Genomic DNA, 21300 nt, shown 5'->3' with positions numbered 1-21300 from the left:
ACATAAATGAGTTAGGTGTTCCTACTTCCCCCAAGAGACTTGCACCTTTAGTAAGATGCAAAAAAACATGGCTTGGTAAATATAATTACCAGGGACAGGGAGGAAGGACTTCAAGTAGATGTTACATGAGGTCCTTGATGATTATATGATGTTCTCTTTCCTCAGGTGTCTCTGCTGGATTTCCATCTCTTGGTACGCATTCAATATCACCAAGGACTTCTTCAACCCACTGTACCCAGGAACCAAGTATGTACAGATACCCACATCTAAGTGTGAATATTGTCAACCAACTATGAAACACCAGTCGCAGTGACTGATATGACTTGTCGACTTGTTCCCCATTAGGTATGAAATCGGTCCGGCTCTTTATCTGGCTGGTCGGGGTCTCTCTAGATGTGATTGGTGGGTCACTCATGTGCTGCTCGTATAAATCTCAGGTGGCCAAAGCCAAAAAGTAAGTATCAGCTTTAAAGAAGAATTCCAGGTATTGATATTTTACAAAGTCACATTGATCCAGTCTGGACCGATGTAACCAGGACCCTTTCCAAGTCACCCCATGTCTCCGCTCCCTACCCATCTCTGAGCACCGTCTCTTGGTTACATCCCCTACCCACCTCCCAGTACAGCTTCTTTTAGACAATACAGAACCAAGTATTATTTTGTAATTATAAGCAATTTGTATGGAATTTGTTAATGATAACAAGAAAAGTAGTAAAATAGATCACCTGGAGCCAGCAACGATATACTCCCCCCCCCCCCCCCCCCCAGCTAAAATAGACCCCTGCCAGCTTCAGAAGAACCTCAGGTGGCCTGCAACAACAGACCACTCCCTCAACAGTAGATCCCCTCCCAACAACAATTGCCCCCCACTAGCTACAATAGATCAGCCACCAATAATAATAGATCCCTGCAGCAACAATAATAGATCCCCAGCAGTGACAATAAATCCCTGAGCAGCCAGCATCAGTAGACTCTCCAGGACACCCCAGCACCCCTTGCCATTACATACATTCGGTGTTGGAGGTTCCGGAACTGCGTTCCCCCCACATTTGCGCTGAAAAAAAGCCCTGGATGTAACTCTGTACAGGCAGTCCCCAAGTTACGAACAGGTTAGGGACTGCCTGTTTGTTCTTAAGTTGGATTTGTTCGTAATTTGGACGCACATGCGCAGAACGGCATTTTCCGATGTTTTCCTCTGTTTTCCAACGTCGTTTTCTGATGTTTTCCAATGTGCCCGCCGGTGCCACCTGCCGTTCGTAAGTAGGAGTTGTTTGCAAGTCGGAGGTTCGTAACTCGGGGACTCCCTGTATATCTAGAGGGCTCCCTCTAGATGCTGGAAATCCCTGTAATAGACAGCGCTACTCCATTGATCTCCACTTGCTTCCGGGTGCAATGCCAAGCAGCTGCCCTGCTGTGTTGAGAACATCGGGGGTCGACCACTCAGCATGAGCACCATTCAGAGATTGGTTTGCATCACCTCAATGAATGCAAAGCGTTCTCTGATTGGACAAGGTGGACAGCTGTAGTAGCGGTGTCTACTACAGTGACGTGAGCTAGAACGAGTCCAGAGATGGGTAAAAAAATGGTGAAAGGTCTGAGGGATAGAACATATCACAAAAGACTTGAGGAATGTATGTATGTACAATCTGGAGGAGAGAATGGAAAAGGGGAGACGTGATTGAAACCTTTAAATACGTGAAGGAGGTGAGTAGGGTTTAGTAGGGTGGTATTTTCTATATGAAGGGACAGGGGCATGACCTCAAATTAACTGGAGGGAAGTTCAAAACTAATCTTAGAAGGTATTATTTTACAAAAAGGACAATTGATGCCTGGAACAAACTTCCATCAGAGGTAGTAAAACAGTCTACAGTAAATGGCTTCAAACATGCTTGGGATAAACATACCCGTAGATCTATACTCAGAAAAAAAAGTTAAAAAAATTAAAAATGTACAAAAAAATGTAAAAGAAACAACAAATACAAAAATGTATAAAATACCATCCTTCCCGCCCGGCCTATAGCAGATTGTTGGCCGGGTGGGAGAATCCTCCCTCTGAGTGAACATCATATGACATCCTCTCTGAAGGTGCCACGCATTGGCACGATCTGTCCACGGCTGTGTCTAGTGGATCACTGTACCGGCTCGCTGCCGGTATCATGTGACCACTGTGACCAATCACAGCAGATCACATGACAGCTGTAAACAATGGATGGCTTCCTTTTATACCATCCATTGTGTACAATTGTGTTGCTAGCTGTGATTGGTCAATGTGATCACATGATACAGACAGGGCCGATCACAGCCCAGCCAGATCTGGCTAATAACAGTAAAACAAACTGAATGAATCAGTTTCATTCAGTAAAATGCTAACTACTGGTTTGTTCACTTTTTTGCCAGTCAAGCCCTGATGAAGGGGGCACTTAGACCCCCTAAACGTGTTGGATATTACTTGAATTGTACCCCTGACCAGAAGGGGAGGGAGGAGGAGGGACGAGCTGCTGATGTACTTGGACACAGCCTGGTCTCCCGGAAGTAGGGAAGGGGACCTGTCAAAAACAGGTCCCCGTTCCCCCCTCCCCGCTGAAAGGTGCCAAATCTGGCCCTGGGAGGAGGGGGGGGGTTGGATACAAATAAGTGAAAGTTCCACTTTTAGGTGGAACTCCACTTTAACCCTCAGTTTCTTCTTTTTAAACCATTCCTTTATTTTCTAGTATGCTTCAGAAATATCTGTTTCTAATTTAACTTTCAGACAGATGGCCTTACATTCTCATCAAGCATTTATAGTTGACTCGATAACTATGAGCTGCCCAGGCCCTGAAGCACCAAAGCAATCCCAAACTTTAACTTTTCCACCACCATGCTTTATTGTTCTTCATAGTTAATATGAGGTTCTTTTCTTGAAATGCTGTCTTTTGTTTTGTACCCTCCTAGCGCAGGATGCTAGGTAAATTTTGTTTTTGGCTCCTTCTGTAGTCAAGGGAGCAGTGATCGTTTGTTTTGGGCTGTAGGGTTTCACAGGCTGGGAGTTTGATTGCTTCCCCCTGCCTATAGAAGAAGCTTAGGGCAGGAGATTCAAATAGCCAGCTTCAATGTTTATTATGTTCCAGCCAATCCCTGGAGAGGAATGTCCAGTAGGGGGCTGGAAAGGAGACAAATAGTCTGAAGTATTAGAGAGTTGGATTCCTTCTCCTCAGGATATTTTCAGAGCCTGAAGGGCTGCTGCCCTTAGGCATCTCATGGACTGTATAGCTGCTCTGGAGACCTCAGTGGTGTCAGGGCTGAGGGCCTGAATTGATCTTCTGAAAAGCTGATTGCAGGACCTCACCACAAGGGAACTGGGTTGGAAAAGTACTGTCTCACTCGCTGGACCATGTTCAGAGCTGGAAGCTGGTAGCTGCCCTGGGGACTTGTGAGTAATGACCCTAAATTGTTCTCTGTGACTGTGCAGTGTTCTGGGAATTGCATTGGCTACCAGTAGTTGTGCAGCAGCGCAAGGTAACCAGATGCCAAAGAAAATTGCCTCATGGTCCTCGGCTGTAAAGCCTAAGCCCCGTACACACAATCGGACATTCCGACAACAAAATCCGTTGGATTTTTTCTGACGGATTTTGTCCGAAACTGGTGTTGCATACACACGGTCGGACAAAGTTGTCGGAAAATCCGATCGTTCGGAACGCAGGCATGTACTGGCCATCGGGACTACCGGGAGATTCCCGGTGGGCCGATGGCTCAGTGGGCCAGTCAGGTACAGTCCTGGAGCAGCTCCTCTCTGACAGTGAGTGATCGCGATTTCACTCCTGTCAGGAGGAGCAGCTTCCGTCATATGCTGGAGAGAGCATTAGGTTTTCTGCTCCCTCCAGCCTGCAGGGGGAGATAGATGGCCGGCAGACTTTCCTTCCTTTCTCCTCTATCAGTTATTATCACATGGCTAAAGAGAGGAAGAAGAGAAGCTGCCTTCAGAACTGTGAGTACACCTGGGAGGGGGACACTCTGATGTAATGGGGTTGGTGATGGGGCTCTGATGTAAGGGGGTGCTGATGGGAATCTGATGTAAGGGGGTGTTGATGGGACACTGATGTAAGGGGGTGCTGATGAGACTCTGATGTAAGGGGGCGCTGATGAGACTCTGATGTAAGGGGGCTGGTGATGGAACTCTGATGTAAGAGGGTGCTGATGGGACTCTGGTGTAAGGGGGTACTGATGGGACTCTGATATAAGGAGGTGCTGATGGGACTCTGATGTAAGGGGCTGGTGATGGGACTCTGATGTTAGGGGCTGGTGATGGGAATCTGATGTAAGGAGCTGGTGATGGGACTCTGATGTAAGGAGGTGCTGATGGGACTCTGATGTAAGGGGCTTGTGATGGGACTCTGATGTAAGGGGCTTGTGATGGGACTCTGATGTAAGGGGCTGGTGATGGGACTCTGATGTTAGGGGCTGGTGATGGGAATCTGATGTAAGGAGCTGGCGATGGGACTCTGATGTTAGGGGCTGGTGATGGGAATCTGATGTAAGGAGCTGGCGATGGGACTCTGATGTAAGGGAGTGCTGATGGGACACTCAAAATGTAAGTGGGCTGGTCTGGATGAAGTCCAGGGCCAAATTTCTGTTCCAGTCCAGCCCTGTCGGAACGTGATGACGCTCGTTCGTTATGACGTTGCGGCTAGTAGCCAATAGCTTTGGTCTGGTAATTTGATCTGAGCATGTGTGGCACTTTGTCCGATCGGAAATTCTCTACAAACGATCGGAAAAAGTCAGATCAGATTTTGTTGTCGGAAAATTTGAGGTCCTGCTCTCAAATTTTTTCCGTCGGAAAATCTGACGGAAAAAGTTCGATAGAGCCCACACACGATCGGATTTTCCGACAACATTATCCGATCGGACCTTTTGCGTCTGAATTTCTGACCGTGTATACGGGGCATTAGACTGTTCAATATTCATAGTTACTTAAGTAGAAGACTGGCCTCTTGATGTTATTGAGTGTCTGGGCCTAACCCATGCCTGAACCTCTCTAATGTTTAAAGTTTCTTCAACCGATAAAACTTGAAAAGACATCCCCTAGACTGTGTTAGTCAGTGTGAATGGACTGGTGCTTGCAGTGGTGGGCAGCCTCTGTACTATCAGAGAACTAGTTATCACCAGCGGTCTCCCCAGGGGCAGTGCTACACATGTCTACTGTTACTGTGGCCAAAGTGCTCTATCTTTAATCCATCCATCGGTCCACAGCACAACTGTTGCTAAAGTGACCTGAACATCCAGCAATGACATCTGGGATTTGTGGAGACGCTTTATGCATCAAACCGTCAGTTCTTGGGATGCATTTGCTGGTTCAGCCAGTCCTGGACAAATTAGAAATTGAAAATCAACGCAGCTTGTAGATTTTTTTCCTTACAGTAAATTGATTGATTGCTGATAATTTGGTGAACTTTTTAAATTCCTTGTCAGACTTATAGGAATCAACAACCTCAATTCTAAGAACATTAGAGAGCTCTTTGGATTTTGGATGAGGACACCACACATGTCAATAGGAAAGCGAACACCAAACCCTAGGTATTTGAGGTTTCAATAGGACAGGTTCCACCTACATATTCCCTAAAGGTTTTAATCATTGGCACTTAATCTGGAACACTGGATTCTACTTTCATGGGTTTGAAGTGGTGGGGAATATAGGGGTATAATTACTTTTTCTATGTGCAAAATCTGCATTTTCATTCATCTAGATCAGTGGTCTCCAACTCTGGCCCACAGGTTAGATGCAGCCCTTGGATTTTATCTGACCCATGGGGCACTTTTTCTCCCACTGATTCCAGGTACTATTTCCCCAAGCATCATGCCTTTAACTGACGCCAACAGTGGGGCAGAATTCCTCCCACTATTCAACACTGGGGCACTATTCCTTCAACTGACGCCAACAGTGGGGCAGAATTCCTCCCACTATTCAACACTGGGGCACTATTCCTTCAACTGACGCCAACAGTGGGGCAGAATTCCTCCCACTGTTCAAAACTGGGGCACTATTCCTTCAACTGACACCAACAGTGGGGCAGAATTCCTCCCACTATTCAACACTGGGACACTATTCCTTCAACTGATATCAACGGTGGGGCAAAATTTCTCCCACTGTTCAACACTGGGGCACAACTACTCCCACTATTCAACACTGGGGCACTATTCCTTCAACTGACATCAACAGTGGGGCAGAATTTCTCCCACTGTTCAACACTGGGGAACAACTACTCCCACTATTCAACACTGGGGCAAAATTCCTCCCAAGATTCAACACTGGGACATAATTCATCCCACAATTCAACACTGGGGCACTATTCCTTCAACTGACACCAACAGTGCAGCATAATTCCTCTGATTACCCAACAGTGGGGATTATTACTTCAAGTGACACCAACAGTGGGGCACAATTCCTCCCACTATTGAACACTGGGGCACTATTACTCCCACAATTCAACACTGGGGCACTATTCCTTCATCTGACACAACAGTGGGGCATAATTCCTCCCATTATTCAGCAATGGGTACTATTTGACACCAACACTGGGGCACAATTCCTCCCACTATTCAAGACGGAGGCACAATTACTCCCACAATTCAACAGTGGGGCACTTTTCCTTCATCTGGCACCAACAGTGAAGCATAATTCCTTTCATTATTCAATAGTGAGGCACTATTCATTCAACTGACACCAACACTGGGGCACAATTCCTCCCACTATTCAAGACGGAGGCACAATTACTCCCACAATTCAACAGTGGGGCACTTTTCTTTCATCTGGCACCAACAGTGGAGCATTATTCCTTCCATTATTCTACAGTGAGGCACTATTCATTCAACTGACACCAACATTGGGGCATAATTCCTCCCATTATTCAACAGTGGGCACTATTCCTTTAACTGACACCAACAGTGGGGCACAATTCCTCCCACTATTCAACTCTGGGGCACTATTACTCCCACAATTCAACAGTGGGGCACTATTCCTTCATCTGACACCAACAGTGGGGCATAATTCCTCCCATTATTCAACAATGGGGACTATTCCTTCAACTGACACCAACATTAGGGCACTATTCCTTCAACTGACACTAACAGTGGGCCATAATTCCTTCCATTATTCATAAATGGGCAACTATTCCTTCCATTGACACCAACAAGGAGGCATTGTTCCTTTTCCTTCCACTGACTCTAATGCCGCGCACACACGACTGGACTTTCCGGCAGACTAGGTCCGACGGAATCAGTCCGTCAGACAATCCGATTGTGTGTTGGCTAATCCGATCGTTTTTCATAGAAAAACACCTGACGGACCTAGAAATAGAACATGTTTCAAATCTGTCCAATGGACTATCGAGAAAACCATTCGTCTGTATGCTGGTCCGACAGACCAAATAAGACACAAGGGAAGCTATTGGCTACTGGCTATTGAACGTCCTTGTTTAGTCCCGTCTTGCGTCATCACTATCAAAATGAATGGACTTTCAAACGGACTTAGTCCATTCGTGTGTGGCCAAGTCCGTTCATTCGGAAGTCCGTCAGAACTCCGCCGAAAAGTCCATCGGGAAGACCGTCGGACCTAGTCTGCCAGAAAGTCTGGTTATGTGTACGCGGTATAACAGTGGGTCATTATTCATCCTACTGACACCAAGACGGGCACTCATAAAATCATAATCCTTACCCAGCCATCAGAACTGTATGGTCCATGAACCTCACTGCCCAAAGTTTTTTTTCTGCATTTTCTCATTTTTTATTTCATAGCAAATAGCCAGATCTCTGTATGTTTTTGTTCTCTCCTGTATTTTCTCATTTTTATATATATTTCTATGTACTGCATACTAAACTATGAATTCATAGTTGCATTGTATTAGCAGTGTCTGTATGCTTGATTCTAAGTTCTTTGTTAATTTGTGTGGCCTTGCAATCACACTTTTTGTGTGTGTGTGTTTATCTATAGGTCCTAGCGTAGCAATGTACATACTCTTTATATGCATACATCATTAGTAGCGCATGCTGTTATACGTATTGTATATACAATCTGCAGGACATTAAACGAATGAATGTATATTCTTGATTATTTTGCAGAGGTTACACCTATTATTTTGGATTTCCAAACACAATGTCATCAGCGAAGCCCGCACCCCAAGTTGCCTTCACGCGATATCAATCAAGTAGCAGCATTTCCAAATATGGCAAGAACTCCTACGTTTAGTACTAGCGTTCAGCACTAAGACTTTACTGTAGAGCAGTGGTCTCCAAACTGTGGCCCAGGGGCCTGATGCAGTCCTTTGCTTGCCTTGATCTGGCCCTGGAGGTATTATTCTTGCTAGTGGCACTAATAATGGGGCATAATTCCTGCCACTGACACAACTAATGGGACATAATTCCTCCCACTGACACTAACGATCGGGCATAATTTCTGCGACTGAATCCAACACTGGGGCCTAATTCCTCCCACTGACACCAACTATGGGGTATAATCCCTGCCACTGACACCAATGATAGGGCATAATTCCTCCCACTGACACCAACTATGGGGAATAATCCCTGCCACTGACACCAATGATAGGCCATAATTCCTCCCACTGACACCAATGATAGGCCATAATTCCTCCCACTGACACCAATGATAGGCCATAATTCCTCCCACTGGCACCAATGATAGGCCATAATTCCTCCCACTGACACCAATGATAGGCCATAATTCCTCCCACTGACACCAATGATGGGGCATAATTCCTCCCACTGACACCAATGATAGGCCATAATTCCTCCCACTGACACCAATGATGGGGCATAATTCCTCCCACTGACACCAATGATAGGCCATAATTCCTCCCACTGACACCAATGATGGGGCATAATTCCTGCCACTGACACCAATGATGGGGCATAAGTTCTTCCACTGACATCAATGATGGGATATATTTCCTCCCACTGACACCAATAATGAGGAATAATGCCTGCCAATGACACCAACAATGGGGCATAATTCCTGTCACTGACACCAACAATTGGGGATCATTTCTGCTACTGACAACAATGAAAGGGGCATAATTCTTCCCACAGATACCAATGTTGGGGCTCTACTTCTCCCACTGACATCAATAATGAGGCATAATTCCTTCCACTAACACCAACAATGGGGCATAATTCCTGTCACTGACACCAACGATTGGGGATAATTCCTGCCACTAACAATGATGGGGCATAATTCCTCCTCTCCCGTTAATACCAAACCACAGTTCGGCCTACCTAAGGTCTGAAGGACAGTCATCTGGCCCTTTCTTTAGAAAGTTTGGAGACCTCTGCTGTAATAAATGTACATTTCTGCCATTGTGTCATCCCCAACTAGTCTCAAGGTTCTCGCTTCATCACTGGATCACCTTAATCAATCAACATTTTTATGTACGGATTTGGCCGTTTTCTCAGGGACACCATCCAGAGTCCTTCACAGTAATTCTGCTGGTCCTGGAATGAATGGTTACATCAATGTTGGTGGCAAGATCATGACGACAGATGGCGAACATCCAACAAGGAACGTGTGGGGCAGAGGTCACACCCTGTACCAGGGGTCTCAAAGTGGTGGCCCTCCAGCTGTTGTGAAACTACAAGTCCCATCATGCCTCTGCCTGTGGGAGTCATTCTTGTAACTGTCAGCCTTGCAATGCCTCATGGGACTTGTAGTTTCGCAACAGCTGGAGGGCCGCCAGTTTGAGACCCTTGCTGTACACCCATGTCTTCTCCATATTGAACGTGCCAGCCAAAAGGATTACTTGTGTCATATAGCCGTCAAATGTATTAGAAGATAGTTTGTTATAGTTTGCATTGTCTCTTTTTTCTTATTTTTATATAATGACCAGGGGCGTACGTACAGGGGTCACAATTGCGACACGGCCCCATGCGTCCCTTTGTACACCTGGACTGGAGGCGGGGTGGATTGGAGGGGCTCTGTAAAAAGCTCTTCCTGTTCATTCATTCTGTGCAGCTGAGGCTGCAGAGATGGAGATTGAGGGCTGTGTCCTCAATCTCCTTTCTCTGTCTCAAAAGTGAAACATCAGAGGTCTTTTTAGACTCCTGATATCTCACCAAAGTCCTCCAATGGGTTTCCTAAAAAAATATATAAAAAATAATAAATAAATAAATAAAATTAAATGGAAAAAAAAATATTAAAAAAATAAAATAACAAAAAAAAAAACAGTTGAAACTAATGGCGGAACTACCAGGGTCACAAACACGTTTATTGCACCAAGGGCTCTGAAGGCTTTAGGTACGCCTCTGATAATGACTGTTGATGATTAAAGTGGTTGTAAAGGCACAGGGTTTTTTTACCTTCATGCATTCTATGCATGAAGGTAAAAAAAACTTTTGTGTGCAGCAGCCTCCCAGCCTCCCTAACACTTACCTGAGCCCCCTCTTGATCCAGCGATGTCTACAAGAGCCTTGGCTCTCCGGAGACTCGCACTCCTGATTGGCTTTTGGCAGCAGTGGGAGCCATTGGCAGCCAGTGGGACAATCAGGAGACGGAGGGGGAGGGGCCGAGCCGTGGCTCCGTGTGTGAATGGCCACACAGAACCATTTACAAGCTACCGTTCTGTGTGTCCATTCACACACAGAGCCATGGCTCAGCCCCTCCCCCTCCGTCTCCTGATTGGCTCACTGGCTGCCAATGGCTCCTGCTGCTGCCAAAGGCCAATCAGGAGCGCAAGTCCCCGGAGAGCAAGCTGCTTGCTGCGGAGGCACCCAGCAGGAGGGAGGGGCCAGGAGCGCTGGCGTGAGACCCGAGAAGAGGAGGATCTGGGATGCTCTGTGAAAAACCATTACACAAAGCAGGTAAGTATAACATGTTTGTTATTTTAATGTAAAACATTTAGGCTTCATGCACATTGGACATTAAAATAACTTTATAAAAACACCAATAGCTTTGCAGTGAGTTTTTCAACTTTTTTCATCGTTTCTGCAATAGCATTTTTAGCGTTTATTAGCAGTTTTTAGCGGTTTTCCGCATTAGAATTTTTTTGTGTATTTTTTTTAAGAATTTATTTATTTTATTTTTTTCAATGGATCAGAAATGCTGGTGAGCAAAGTTTTTGAGAGTTTATCAGCGTTTATCAGCGTAAGGCCGCGTACACACGCGGGGACTGTTCGCTCAACTTTGTCCGTCAAACAGTTTCAGCAAATAGTCCGCTCAAAATTAGCATGGACGGACATGGCCACACACGACGAACGAACAGTTTGCTGAAACCGTGCGTGATGACGTGACGGAAAATACAACGTCCTATACACTGCATTACAACTTTCGGCGTGTAAATCCTTTCTGAGCATGCGCGGAACTTAGTTTGACGAACAAGCCTACACACGAGGGGACTGTTCGCTGAAACCAAGTTTCAGCGGACAGTTTTTCGGAAATTCCGAAAAACCTTGTTCAGCAAACTGTTCGCTGAAACTGTCCGCTGAAAGCCCACACATGAGCGGACTGTCCGCCGAAACACTGTTCAGCGGACAAAGTTGGGGGAACAGTCCCCGCGTGTGTACGCGGCCTTAGAGCTTTTACAGCTGAAAAACATCTCTCAGAACCCACTCGTTTTGGGGGTTTTTTACTGCTCAAAAACGCCACTGCCCAAAACTGCTGATAACAGCCTATGTGTGCATGGACACATAGGATAGATAACATGATGGAGAGTTTAATGACTGTAGAAAAAAGCATCTACAGCCAAAAATAGGTGCTGTAAAAACATACAAAAACGTCCAGTGTGCATGAGGCCTTAGAGCCGGTTCACACAGCGGGCGATGCGAGGCGACACGACTCGCCTCGCCGCGCTCTGGCAAGTCGCCCCCGTTCTGTACAATGGAACCGTTCTGAGAGGAGCGACTCGAGTCGCTCCGACTCAGAAAAAAGGTTCCTGTACTACTTCTGGGCGACCTCGGGGCGACTTGCATTGACTTCTATACAGAAGTCATCTGCAAGTTGCCGCTGAGGTCGCGGCAGGTCGCGGCGAGGCAAGTCGGTGTCGCCTCGCCTCGCCTGCAGTGTGAACCGGCCCTTAAGGTTACTAAAAAATCTATTGACAAGCTGTTTTCTTAAAAACACTATTAATAATAATAATAATTTATCTATGCAATGAATCTTACTCATGTTTCTCAAACCGAAAAAGGTTAGGTAGATAAGTATTATTTGTAGCAAAAGAGTAGTGATGCGCTGTACTGAGGCAGAGTTCGCCTGCCCCCAAGAGACAGTATACTATAGCAGAAATTGGGGTGTGAAGTGATGAAGTCACATGACCCGCGACGAACACGCGTCAAGGCGATAGCTACCGGAAGTGACGCATACCGAGCTCGTTGCTTGTTTGTACAACGCTCGTTTTCACTCTATGTTTGTGAGTATTTGTTTCTTTTGCTTTTTGAAATAAAATCTATTTACCAAATATACTACACTATGGGGTATCCTTCCTCTATATCTCTTTGATCCCATATATATGCCATCCGCTGATAGACCCCCATTGCTGAAATACCTCAGAGAAACCATTTAAAGGGGCCACACAGCATAATAGGCGGGATAAAAAAAACGGCAGGACCTGGGGACACCACAACGGGATCTTAAAGGGAAAGACCACCAAGGACCTCAAAGATTATTTCACACGCTGTTACCTCACAGCAGTAAGATAAGGGGACACCCATTAGCAGATCACACAGGATCACGAGGGATATACCCCCCATCACCAGCATCACCATTTTCATTGCATTTCCTTCACGATTAATCACACTATTATATTGAAGCACTGGCACTTTATGCGATTTTGGAGATAATCGTCACACTCTGCACGCTATAAATGGACATTTGAGATTTTTATTGACTTTTGTTTCTTTTTATACTTGTGAAGGTTATCCATTTGTATTGCATTATAGCACTAGCACCTTATGCGATTTTTTTCGAATTAATCGCTGCACTTTGCACTTTAGAGACATTTTTATTTATTTCTATATTTTTATATGTTTTCTAGAAATACATATTTCTTTTTGCTTATACTAATTTTTTCATTGACACCGAAATGAATGTCACAACTATATGAATATGGAAAATAATCACTACTTATAATTGAGGTGTGCTATATGAATTTATATGTATGTTTTAACCCTATTCGAGCAGTTGATTGCATGATACGCCAAATTTATATCTATTTAGTCTATAATTTGTAGGATCATTTTTTTGTCCAGTTATAGCACTCACACCCTAATTTCTGCTATAGCATACTGTCTCTTGTGGGCAGGCGAACTCTGCCTCAGTACAGCGCACCACTACTCTTTTGCTTTTAATCTTCCTGGGTTCAGATATTTCCCTTCAGTGTGTGCAGCAGTATGCCATCTACCTTTACCCTGACCAGGCGCAGGAATACTCTTCTATACTATTAAATATTATTTGTAACATGAAGGTTCCATAACTGAAGACAGAGATGGCACGGGTGAAGGCTGGTGTTGCATTTTGTGGTAGTTTCTCCTTTTTTTTTTTTTTTTTTTTTTTAAGCACATGGTCACACACTAGTAAAACAAGATTCTTTTCCGAAAGAGAAACACATGTCTGCAGCTAAGAGATCCTTTCCAGGTTTAAAGGCACCAAAAGCTTCCGTGGTGGCCTTCATAAAGGGCCTGAAATGTGGACGCTAAAAAAAAAAAAAGTTAAAAAAGAAATAAAAAAGAAAAGTAAAAAACGAAGAAAAAAAAAAGCAGAGGGCAAAAAAATAAATAAAAAATTGTCACCAGCAGTGATGAAGGTTCGGGTGGAACCCTGCAGGAAAAACTGTCACATGGTAGCATGCATTGCAGCAAGGGAATTCCAAGATGGCCACCTTCACGTGGAGACACAGTGCAGAACAAGACATGGTAACACAGTAATGGTATAATGATCATCTGCAGGGAGATCACATCCAATACTAGTGACTAGCGACGGGCTAAGGCTCGGACGGAACCATTAGAAAACTGTCACATAGCAGTGCGCCAGAACAGTCAGGGAATTCGCCACCCGAATATGCAAGTAAGGTTCGGAGATGCTGGCGACATCATTGAGCTAATATAGCCGCATCCATATTTGGACCTATAATGGGCCTGGATGCTGGTAACATCATTAAGCTAATATAGTCACATCCATATTTGGACATATAATGGGTGGGGATGCTGGTGACATCATTGAGCTAATAGGGCCACATCCCTATTTGGACATATAATGTGACATCATTGAGCTAATAGGGCCACATCCCTATTTGGACATATAATGTGACATCATTGAGCTAATAGGGCCACATCCCTATTTGGACATATAATGTGACATCATTGAGCTAATAGAGCCACATCCATATTTTGACTTTTTTATTTTTATTTAAATGTTTATATATATTCTTTGGTGCATTATGTAATTTTTGGATTGTTCGATGGGTAAAGGGCTTGTTTTGCTGCTCCTGTTTTGCTTTTCGTCTATTAAGGTTCTTTGCAGTAAACCCAAAGAAGCATTGAAACCTCTGTAGCGTATTATTGTGCTTTTACTAAACAAAATGCTGTACATAGAAACTGTTACAATTATAGGAAGACACTACAAGACTGATAGATTCACATACTCTCAGAAACCATGAATCATACTGAGACAGAAGTACAGTTAAATCACACAATAATTTAAAAAAAAGGTAAACAGAGTAAATGTAGTCAAAACATAGAACAGAGTTCAGGAACCGGAATGGATAGTCAGACAAGCCAAAACATCAGGGAGCCAGATATGAGTGTAGTAGAACAGCAAGCAGGATCTGGAGCCAGAAGGAATGTCAGCCAAGCAAGTCTTTAACAGGAACACTGGAGAGCGTCTCTAGAGATGTGACCAAGGTGAAGGCAGAGATCATCTGGACCGCCGAGCAGGATCATCAACAGGTGAGTCACTGTGGAGATATAGGAGCTGACAATTAGCCGACAGCTGAGTGGTCAGCTCAGAGAAGGAAGGGCTGAGCCCAGCCTTGACACATACAACAAGCATATACAAACACAACCTATCTATACAATAAGAATATGCTCAAAGCTACTCAGCTCAGGTTATAGTGGCTTCACGATTTCCATAGGCAACCAAGGCTCCAGACTTAAGCAAGCCATAGACGGTGCAAATTTCTTTCCTGCAAAAAATTAATTTTCATGATTCACCCATCAACACAGACAGTGCTGATAGGGGAATCCCTCCTGCCAAGCAATTGTGTGCTCCCGGGGTAGGAAGATTATTGCTACAGACTACATTTGCCACTAGCGATAATCGCAAGTGAATCCAGCAGGCTGGTTGTACCCAAGTTGATCAATCGATTCAACCTGCCCACATACAGTTCGAATTTTAATTGGTTCCTGCTGAACCAGCTGAGATTTGATCCGTCTATGGTCGGCCTTAGCGTCATCCTTAGATGAAGTGTTTTCTTTGGTCCTGTGAAGTTTCCCCTGGCAAAAATCTTCCTTGTTGTTATCCCATTATGGAGCCCTACTGTCAGCTTATGTTGCTGACCTTTTATTTGGAATGTTTGGGTAGACAATCCCACATGGATGTATGCTTTCTCACCATTGAGTTTGTAAAGGCAAACATTTCCCAACTCAACCTCTAGATGGCACTGCTGTATCATATGTGCCATAGGTCATATACAGTGCCTTGAAAAGGTATACATAGCCCTTGAAATTTTCCACATTTTGTCATGTTACAACCAAAAACATAAATGGATTTTATTGGGATTTTATGTGATAGACCAACACAAAGTGGGTCATAATTGTGAAGTGGAAAGAAAATGAAAAATGGTTATCAATTTTTTTTTACAAATACGTGAAAAGTGTGGCGTGCGTTTGTATCCGCCCCCCCCTGGACTCAATACTTTGTAGAACCTCCTTTCAGTGCAATTACAGCTGCAAGTCTTTTCTGGGGATGTCTCTACCAGCTTTGCACATCTAGAGAGGGACATTTTTGCCCATTCTTCTTTGAAAAATATCTCAAGCTCTGTCAGATTGGATGGAGAGTGTCTGTGAACACCAATTTTCAAGTCTTGCCACAGATTCTCAATTAGAATTAGGTCTCGACTGGGACATTCTAACACATGAATATGCTTTGATCTAAACCATTCCATTGTAACTCTGGCTGTATGTTTAGGGTAGTTGTCCTGCTGGAAGGTGAACCCCCGCCCCAACCTCAAGTCTTTTGTAGACTCTAAGCCCTTGTACACACGGTCGGAGATTCCGACGGAATGTTTCCTATCGGACCGTTTTGTTGGATATTCCGACTGTGTGTGGTCTGCATCGGACTGTTTCCGTCGGAATATCCGACGGACCAAATTTTCCAACTTGCCGGTAAAATTTTCCGACAAAATGCTCCTATCGGACATACTTTGATCATGTGTAGCCTACTCCGACGGACAAAGTGCCACTCATGCTCAGATCAAATTCCTAGATCATAGCTATTGGCTACTAGCCTGAACATAGTCCCGTCGTTACGAAATAACGTCATCACGTTATGTACAATCGGATTTTCCGACAACTTAGTCCGACCGTGTGTATGCAACATCACTTCCGGACCTCTTTCGGAATTAATCCGTCGGAATTACTCCGATGGATTTGGTTGTCGGAATCTCCGACCGTGTGTACAAGGGCTAACAGGTTTTCTTCTAAGATTGCCCTGTATTTGGCTCCATCCATCTTCCTATCAACTCTGACCAACTTTCCTGTCCCTGCTGAAGAAAAGCATCCCCACAAAATGATGCTGCCACCAACATGTTTCACAGTAGGGATGCTGTGTTCGTTTTCCGCCACACATAGTGTTTTGCTTTTGGGACAAAAAGTTCAATTTTGGTCTCATCTGACCAGAGCACCTTCTTCCACATGTTTTCTGTGTCCTCCACATGGCTTTTCACAAACTACAAACAGGACTTTCCTATGGTTTTCTTATCATAATGTATTTCTTCTTGCCAATCTTCTATAAAGGCCAGATTTGTGGAGTGCACAACTAATAGTTGTCCTGTGGACAGATTCTCCCACTTGAGCTGTGGATCTCAGCAGTTCCTCTAGAGCAGTGGCGTCTGGTTTAGGATGGGGGAGGGTGCCAGACCCTGCCCTTCCTTTTTGACCTTTCACACTTCTCATGAGTCCCACCCCTTATAGAATCCATCCACTTCGTCCTCTATATTCCACTTGCTTCCACCCATAGTGTCAGGAGCTTACAGTTCAGCATCACAGGACGGAGTATACAGCCCCAGAATCACAGGACAGATAATACAGCTCAGCATCACAGATAGTGTATATAGCTCAGCATTACAGATATGGTATATAGATCAGGATCACAGATAGGGTATATAGGTCAGCTTTACAGACAGGGTATATAAATCAGCATCACAGATAGTCTATATAGATCAGTATCACAGATAGTATATAGATCAGTGGCACACTGACACCACCCCCCCAGCTGGGGCTCGTGGCACACTTACAGCAAGAATACCCCCCGCGCAGGAAGTCTGGCACTTACCGGTCTGTGGTGTCCTCTCCTCATGTGTCTCCTCCAGGCAGAAGTGGCGGTGGAGGAGTCCACTCCTATCCTATCCGCTCCTATGCTTCTATCGCTCTGTTCCTCTTCCACCAAAGCGCTGGGCATCCAATAGGATCACCTGGCTCTTTGGCCAATCGGGAAACAGGTCTCTCTGACCTGCCTCCTGATTGGTGGGGAGGCACTGTGGTGTGAAAATAGTAAAAATTAATTCGCTATGGTCACACAATTGGGTGGGATCAGGGTGCACTCTCTGAGCCCTGAGCCCACTCTTTTTTGAAGCTTATTAGAGCCTCTGGCTCTAATCAGGCAGGTGCTTAAAGAAAAACACCCCCACCATAGGAGTCCATGCGTCCGACATCCTTAAAGGGGCCGGGTGCATGGATAGGGAGGCGGCGGCAGGGACAGGGGGCAGCGCCCATGCACCAACAATGCGCCACTGCTCTAGAGTTACCATGGGCTTCTTGGCTGCTTCTCTGATGAATGTTCTCCTTGACCGGCCTGTCAGTTTAGGTGGACGGCCATGTCTTGGTAGGTTTACAGTTGTGCCATACTCTGTTCATTTTCAGATGATGGATTGAACAGAGCTCTGTGAGATGTTCAAAGCTTGGGATATTTTTTTTATAACCTAACCCTGCTTTAAACTTCTCAAAAACTTTATCCCTGACCTGTCTGGTGTGTTCCTTGTCCTTCATGATGCTGTTTGTTCACCAAGGTTCTCTAACAAACCTCAGAGGGCTTCATAGAACAGCTGTATTTATACTGAGAATAAATTAAAACACAGGTGAACTTTATTTACTAATTAGGTGACTTCTGAGGCAACTGGTTCCACTAGATTTTAGTTAGGGGTATCAGAGTATAGGGGGCTGAATATAAATGCACGCCACGCTTTTCACAGATTTAAAATCTAAAACCATTTTATAATTTTCCTTCCACTTCACAATTATGTGCCACTTTGTGTTGGTCTATCACATAAAATCCCAATAAAATACATTTACACTTTTGGTTGTAACATGAAAAAATTTGTCCATGTCTTTATGGTCCTTGTTTTGTGCACTGGTCCAAATCATTTGGTGGAGGGGAGATTATGGTGTGGGGATGTTTTTCAGGGGTTGGACTTGGCACCTTAGTTCCAGTGAAGGGAACTCTAAAGCCTTGTACACACGGTCGGAGAATCTGTCGGAATGCGTCTTATCGGACCGTGTCGTCAGATAATCCGACTGTGTGTGGTATGCATCGGACTGATTCCCTCCGAATCTCCGTCGGACCCAATTTTCCAACATGTTGGAAATTTTTTCCGACCAACTGGTTCGATCGGACATACTCCGATCATGTGTAGAGAATTTTGATCGGACCAAGTGCCACGCATGCTCAGATCAAATTCCTACATCAAAGCTATTGGCTACTAGTCCCATCGTAACGAAATTACGTCATCACGTTCTGAATGATCGGATTTTTCAACAACTTAGTCCGACCGTGTGTATGCAACAGTTTCGGACAAGATCCGATGGTCAAAATCCAACGGACAAAATCCAACGGATTTGGTTGGCAGAATCTCCGACCGTGTGTACAGGGGCTTAAGCCATCAGCATACCAAGACATTTTGGACAATTTCATACTCCCAACTTTGTGGGAACAGTTTGGAGATGGTCCCTTACTGTTCCAACATGACTGCACACCAGAGCACAAAGCAAGCTCCATAAAGACATGGATGAGCGGGTTTGGGGTAGAGGAACTTGACTGACCTCCACAGAGTCCTGACCTCAACCCGATAGAACACCTTTGGGATGAATTAGAGTGGAGACAGGCCTTCTCGTCCAACATCAGTGCCTGACCTCACAATTGTGCTTCTGGAAGAGTGGTCAAACATTCCCATAGACACACTCCTAAACCTTGTGCACAGCCTTCCCAGAAGAGTTGAAGCTGTTATAACTGCAAAGGGTGGGCCAACTCAATATTGAACCCTATGGACTAAAACCGGGATGTCATTAAAGTTCATGTGCGTGTTAAGGTAGGTGTCCCAATACTTTTGTCAATATAGTGTATGTGGGCTTACACCCCCAAAACACATTCTGTTGCTTCTCCTGAGTATGGGGATACCACATGTGTGAGACTTTTTGGGGGCAAATCTGCATATGGAGGCCCAAAATCGAATGACCACCTTCAGGCTTTGGAGGCCCAAAATCGAATGACCACCTTCAGGCTTTGGAGGCCCAAAATCGAATGACCACCTTCAGGCTTTCAAAGGGCGTAACTTCCTTGTTGCACTTCCTGACTACCAATCACCGTTTTGGAGACCCTAAACTGCCAGGACAGCATAAGCACCCCCTAAAATTAACCCCTTTCTAGAGGTTGTTATAGAAGCAGTTATAGCTGCATGGGCCAACTCAATATTGAACCCTATGGACTAAAACCGGGATGTCATTAAAGTTCATGTGCGTGTTAAGTTAGGCGTCCCAATACTTTTGTCAATATAGTGGAAGTGGGCTTACACCCCCAAAACACATTCTGTTGCTTCTCCTGAGTATGGGGATACCACATGTGTGAGACTTTTTGGGGGCAAATCTGCATATGGAGGCCCAAAATCGAATGACCACCTTCAGGCTTTGGAGGTCCAAAATCGAATGACCACCTTCAGGCTTTGGAGGCCCAAAATCGAATGACCACCTTCAGGCTTTCAAAGGGCGTAACTTCCTCATTGCACTTCCTAACTACCATCACAGTTTTGGAGACCCTAAACTGCCAGGACAGCATAAGCACCCCCCAAAATTAACGCCTTTCTAGAGGTTGTTATAGAAGCTGTAATAGCTGCATGGGCCAACTCAATATTGAACCCTATGGACTAAAACCGGGATGTCATTAAAGTTCATGTGCGTGTTAAGTTAGGCGTCCCAATACTTTTGTCAATATAGTGTATGTGGGCTTACACCCCCAAAACACATTCTGTTGCTTCTCATGAGTATAGGGATACCACATGTGTGAGACTTTTTGGGGGCAAATCTGCATATGGAGTCCCAAAATCGAATGACCACCTTCAGGCTTTGGAGGCCCAAAATCGAATGACCACCTTCAGGCTTTGAAGGCCCAAAATCGAATGACCACCTTCAGGCTTTCAAAGGGCGTAACTTCCTCGTTGCACTTCCTAACTACCCATCACCGTTTTGGAGACCCTAAACTGCCAGGACAACATAAGCACCCCCCAAAATTAACCCCTTTCTAGAAAGTAGACAGTACAAGTATTTTGCAGATCTCAGTTTTTTGTCACAAGGTTTTGAAAAACGAAAGAAGAAAACCTTTTGTACAAAGATTGTAACACGTGTGGTGAGCCCAATGGTGTCCATACACATAGTTACATAGTAGGTGAGGTCCAAAAAAGACACAATTCCATCAAGTCCGACCTATGTGTGTGATTATATATACACACTTCACTACATGATCGATTTCTTTTCTGATCAATCTCTCCTGACTAAGGATGAGCCGAACACAGCCGAAAACAGACCTAAACTTCGTGTGAACTTTAGAACCCTTTTAAAGTCTATGGGACTCGAACGTTCACAATCTAAAGTGCTAATTTTAAAGGCTAATATGCAAGTTACTGTCCTAAAAAGTGTTCGGGGACCTGGGTCCTGCCCCAGGGGACATGGATCAATGCAAAAAAAGTTTTACAAACTGCAGTTTTTTCGGGAGCAGTTATTTTAATAATGCTTCCCATAGACTTTTACAGGGTGTTCTGCGGCTTTTCGAATTTGCCGCGAACACCC

General features: G+C 44.7%; 1 pseudogene; it reads left to right on the top strand.

Annotated features, from left to right (window-relative positions):
- LOC143961452 (claudin-15-like) overlaps window positions 1-10161 on the top strand; it is a 59923-nt pseudogene extending 49762 nt beyond the window's left edge.
- The last annotated feature ends 11139 nt before the right edge of the window (window positions 10162-21300 follow it).

The sequence above is a fragment of the Lithobates pipiens genome, unplaced genomic scaffold (assembly GCF_037356315.1).
Source record: "Lithobates pipiens isolate NorthernLeopardFrog02 unplaced genomic scaffold, aLitPip1_a1.2 Scaffold_8, whole genome shotgun sequence".
NCBI lineage: Eukaryota > Metazoa > Chordata > Amphibia > Anura > Ranidae > Lithobates > Lithobates pipiens.
This window is presented reverse-complemented; position numbering and strand designations above follow the sequence as displayed.